We start from the raw sequence: 5,800 nt of genomic DNA on the forward strand, positions 1-5,800 counted from the left end.
TTTGATACCAATCCTCAATAGAATCAGACATGCCATTGTCATCATCAAAGATATGGTCCTGCACATTATTGAAGTCATGAGAATATTGTTTTTTTAGTCTTGCATACGCATTAGGATCACTCCTACGTAGGATCCTCGTGCACTCTATTGACATGTGAGATGCATCATGTGAATGTTGATTTGTGATATTGTCGATGTCACAATCCGGAATCTACATATTTGAAGGCAATATCAATAGCATGCTTCTATATAAAAGAAAAGATAGGTACAAAACAATTATAGACAAATGATTATCAAATTAAAATAGAGACAGTAGAGAACGTGGTGCAAATTAAACTATAGAATTAGGGTACAAGAGGTCCAATAACATTAGGAAATGTATACAATGAAGCTCTCAATCCTCATCTAGTAAGGATGCTCGTGGAGGTCTACGCCATCCATAATTGACCAGCAATTCATCACCAGCACGTAATGATCTAATAGCATTGACAACTATGTATCTTTCTACATCCCTGCTCATATGTTCTAGTTCATGACTATTCTCACACTCCACAAACGTGCACAAACATGCAATTGGTTCTTGAACTCATCCCTCGACTACTATTGATTAAACCTGCTATGTTTCCTTGAGAGTAAGGTCTTCCATCAACATAGAGTCTTTGTCCTTCTGCATGTGTGATCCCTGTATCAGAAAGAGAGGCTGCATTGAGACATAATCCATAAGTACTCATGCTCTGAATGTAGCGACGAGTAAGCTGATGCCATGGACCCCATCTATATATAGGTCCACAGAAAGACATAAGGGTGACCTCTGAACGAGGGGGCACATGTAAATCTTGTGCAATAAAGAGGCCTCGTCCTGCTCCACTAATGGTAGATGGAGCAATCATGTAGCGACTGCCCCAGAAGCTGAAAACCACTCCATCTAAAGGAAGTGATCCTCTCTGCCATCCTCCGTATCGTCTGCGATCATACGTCTGTACTAGAGAATGCAAACGAGTAGGCAACGGATGATCTCCACCCATCTTGGCCTCCAAAACAGGAGGTAGAGGATATCGAGAAACCTCGAGCTGCAGGCTGACAAGTGACCTGTCCGTGCCGTGTGCGAGGGACATTGTGCGAGGGACATGTGCACCACTGATAGTGAAGTCAACCTCGTCATCAAGTGAATATACCTACATATATGATATGGTTACATTATATATGAGCCTTTGATTTATAAAATAACCAATAATAAAACTAAGGGAGAACAGTCACATACCATAGGTCGATGTCGCTCCTCAGGTGGCGGTGCTCGCTCCTCAAAAGTACCATGAGTCATCTCATGTGAAAAGCACTCCCGTCGTGGCCTCCGATATGTGCCACGACAACGAGCGCACCATTTGTGGCCACATTTGTGAGTATAAATCGTTCTAATTTTAACTTTCAAAGATACTATTATTGAATGAAGAAATCAATAAGTCTTTGGTTCTGACAGAGGTGGCTCGACAGGAGGCCGAGGGGCGACGACGAGAGTCTGAGGCGGGCAGCAGCGCGGCGGCATGATCCCGGGTGGGGACACGGGTGGTGGCGGTGGTGATGGTGGTGTTGTGGTTGAGGGCACGGGTGGTGGCAGTGCTGATGTTGATGATCATTCCGAGTTTGATAGTAGCGACTCATGTAGTGATGGCTCACGTAGTGATACTTAGTGATCTATTTTATATATGAGAGGATTGATCACCACACACTGTAGACACATGTACATATATTTGTTAATGATATACATGTACATATATTTGTTGATGATATATATTGACATATGTTCTCGTTGCATCGCTGAATTTGTCTATTGTCAAACAATTAATTATTTGTCAGTAAGTTAATTAGCCTAAGTATGTGCGAGAAGCTAGAACGTTATTTATTTATCTGTATGTTTTAAAACAAAACAAATCCTAAACAAGAAAAGAGGCGAGCCCACAATGTAACATATCAAAAGAAGCAAAAGATTGGCAAGCATCACCAATTTCTCAAAAGCTCTTGGAAAGCTAGATAGAGACAAATCAAAAATTTTATCGCAGTTCCAGTGACTGTTTTTCTATGTTAGGCTCTAATATTAACAAGCTTTTGATTTTCATATTTTTTGCAGGGGTCCCTGATTGTACGATACGGTTACTTGTGCTGCTTCAAGGTGAAAAAGTTGAAAATGAAGAAATTGAGGAGAAGGCAGAGGAACCTCCAAGAGTAGAAGATGAAGTTCAAGAGATTGCGGAGGAGATAAACTTGGCTACTGAGAGGGACTTAAGTGAGCAGTTGGATATTGACACGCTCAGAAGAGAAGACACCTTAGTGGTTTTTACAGGTGACGAGCAGCCCTCTATGATGATAGAGGAAGCAAGGGACATTCCAACCCCACTCCTCTCCACATTTTCTATTGGTGACAATAAATATTTGTTAACTACATATATTCAAGTTGTGTTTAACATAAGGGAAGACTACTGTTTGGCCATCATTGCATAGAATCTTGAGGAAGATGAAGATTTTATCGATCTAGATTTGGATAAATATCTCTTATTGGATTCAAATGTCAAGGACAATGAGTTCCGTTCTACTACCCGACACATTATCTATGATGTACAAGGATGCAATTCGCTATGAAGCCAACCTTCCCACTGAAGAGGAATTTCAAGCTATTTAGCAATTTAGCAAAGACTTAATATTTCACACATAAGAAGGGAAAGGGTGTCCAAGACACCAACTCAACAATCGATATATGGATAGATGATTTACTTGTTAATGATGACGAAAATTAAAAGGTGTGTTTACTTGTTAATGACTTTTTATCGTGCTGAGTAGCTTTTTCTATTTGTTATGTTGGCTCATCGACAACATTGTTTTGCAGCTAGTTGTGTTTGAGGATGAGTTTCTTGGGCGCAGAGTAGTAACGTGTGGGAGGACTCGGAATGGACTCAGCACTGGGAGAGTACATAAGCCAATTGAATTTTCCACAATTCATTATATTCCACATCGAAAGACAATGAAGAAGTCTCTATAGAACCCAGTGGCTATGGCTCTGATCTCCTCTAGCTTAGTAGCTACCGAGCCGTCCGGCCTCCCAAGCTAGCGGACTCCTGCTCGAGCATGGCGAGGCCCAGTAATCTCAAAAAACTCCCCAGTCACTCTATCACCAAGCTGCATCCACTGAGAGGCCTAGCGATGATAGTAAAACTCATGTCTCTGCTCCTCTGCCTCTCTAACCTCCTTGCGTGCTTGGCTCAGCTGGGACACCACACCCACTCACATGTAGGCTGCTGCTCCTGAAGGCCCTGAAGCAAAGCAAGGCTATGTCTTAGCCTACGCTCCCTCTCGCGGGCCTCTCCCAGCCGTGTCAAGGCTGCAGCGTGCAAGAAAGAGCTGAGTTCGATGAGCACACTGGCCTGCTGCATCCTTGTCAGAGCTCTGACTATCATGCCATATCCTCTCAATGTCCTCAGCGAGACTAGGATCTATAAGTACCCTCTCTGGGATCCTCAACTACAAGCTGGTCTCCCGTGTCCTCTCCTCAAGAGTCAAAATAACTGGCGCATGGTCTGAAAAAGAGGTGCCAGTGAGAATGCCAATGGAGCCCCCTCGCTCCCCTAACCTGTTGCCCACATAAAAATGATCAATCCGTGATAGATTAGTCCCTCCCTACTGGTGATCCGACCGAGAGAAGGCCTCATGCTGCCATGCATCAGTGATCCTCAGTGTCATGCAAAATCGCTCCCAAGCTGCAAGCTCCGTATCGTGCACTATAACATGACTGCCTCCCACCCTATCGGCCGGGTCCTCAAGCATGTTGAAGTCTCCCCCGACACACCAATGTGCGGCCTCTGGCAATGCATCCGTAACCTGGGTCCGGAACTCTGCTCTGGCACTAGCATGGTTGGGCGCATAGACATTGAGCACGCCAAAGAGCTCATCGTGCATCCTCAGAATGACATACTGTGCTCTACCAGGCACAATGATCCCGCGATCCACAATGGCCTACCACCATACATCCGCAATGACCATACATACTCCTCCCTGCCCACCCAAAGGGCCAAATCCTGCAGACCAAAAGGTGTCCCATCTACCAGGCATCTCCCCGAACCATATCTCCGGATCCTGCTCTCACCCAAATGGTGCTCCTGCATCAACAGAATATCAATACAGCCGGATCCTGCTCTCACCCAAATGGTGCTCCTGCATCAACATCTTTGAAGCTCCTGCCTCAAGCACCCATGATAACGTATATAATGTGCGCCGCCAAGGCCCTGTACATTCCATGAGATGATCCTCATGGATGACCTATTGAGGTGGATGCTGTCTCAGCCGTACGGCGGGCCTTCGCAAGCGACTTGGATGGAGAATAGTCCCCATCCGAGCGGCTACGAATTTGTCCCCCCGCCGGTGTACTGCAAGAATCACGGATCAGGCGCCAGTGGTGGCTGTGTCCCATGGCGACTGCCTCTCCCGCTCAGACAGAGCACCCTCGTGTATACATACATATCCAGGGTCGCGTGCTAAGTTTGCCACAATGTGAACAACCAAATGTCGAATCCCTGAGGCATCCACACTCTCGGGATCAATAAAAAAATGAGCCAACTCCCATAGTCGGCCTATCACATCTGTCACCTCCAGATCGCTCACATGGTGAGAAAACTCAATTGCCTGAGTCTTCAAAGTGCTAAAGGCGAGCTCCAGGGTCCACTCCTGGTCGCAAGGGCCACAGAGAGGGAATGAGAAGGCCATGAACTCGGATGGGTGTGCTGGCTCATGGGGGCCCTCTGCTCTAAAAAGCCGTGTGAAGGAGTAATCAAAAGCCTCTGAGCGCTCTCTGGTGTCGATACGACTCAGCCGACTGCGGATCCGACTGCGGATAGAGGATATCCATGAAGCCCGAATCGGCATGGTAAGTCTCCTCTGCAGTGCTCGAGCAAGGTCGGTGCTTAGAGTCCTCTGGACTGGAGGTGAACGCCAGGGGAATGCTAGGGCCTCCCGAGGAGCTGAGGCGAGCGGGGGGGAGGAGGGGGGAGAGGGGGGTGGGGAAGGAACCGCTGTCGGAACCGGAACTGGGACGGGAGGAGGCGAAGGAGGAAGCGAGGCGGGAGGGGAGGACGTGGGAGGGGGGGTGGGGGCAAAGGAGGGGGTGCTGGCATCTCCTGGTCCTCAGTCGACGCTGGGGTCTCCTCCTAGAGGGGAGCAAAGCTGTTCCTCACGGAAACCCAGTGGTGCTGAGTCTGTGGTGGCTGCTGCTGCATCGGTCTCTGGGCGTGCTGCTAGGGCTGTCTCCCTTGGTGGCACCCCTATCCAGGCTGCCACTCCGAGGTCTCTGTGGGCTGAGCAGGTGTCCTGCCGAGCTACATCTGTGGGCGGGCCATCAGTGGCCTGCTGCTATGCGGTGCAGGTCGGGGTCTCCTGCGAGGGCAGGCCTTGGCCAGGTGGCCGACCTGTCTGCAAATAAAGCACTGGTCGGGAGCCCTGAGAACTCCACTCTCTGATCAATCCATCCCCCCCTATCCTAGGTAGCTGAATGACCTTCGGAAGGGAGGAGATGTCAGGAACCAAGACTCTGACCGAAGGTAGCCGAGCTGCTCTAGCCACCACTGAGACTGCAGTGGGGCCAGTCTCAAGCACCGAGCCCACCAGTGCTCCTAGCCTCGAAAGGAGCGGAAGGTACTCGCGGCGGAGTCCAGGGAAGCAAACAGTAACATGGAAAAGGTGCTCTCCCTGCTCGGCCGTTTGCAGGGTCAAAGCCATGCTGCCAAGGTCTAAAGAATGCCCAAGCGCCCCTGATGTCAAG

The 5,800-nt window shown here is 48.4% G+C and overlaps 1 pseudogene; it reads right to left on the bottom strand.

Annotated features, from left to right (window-relative positions):
- Positions 1-394: 394 nt before the first annotated feature.
- Positions 395-1,025, bottom strand: LOC147627709 (uncharacterized; annotated as a pseudogene).
- Positions 1,026-5,800: the final 4,775 nt, after the last annotated feature.

This window comes from Cibotium barometz, chromosome 20 (genome assembly GCF_041138505.1).
Source record: "Cibotium barometz isolate CiBa-2024 chromosome 20, ASM4113850v1, whole genome shotgun sequence".
NCBI classification, from domain to species: domain Eukaryota; kingdom Viridiplantae; phylum Streptophyta; class Polypodiopsida; order Cyatheales; family Cibotiaceae; genus Cibotium; species Cibotium barometz.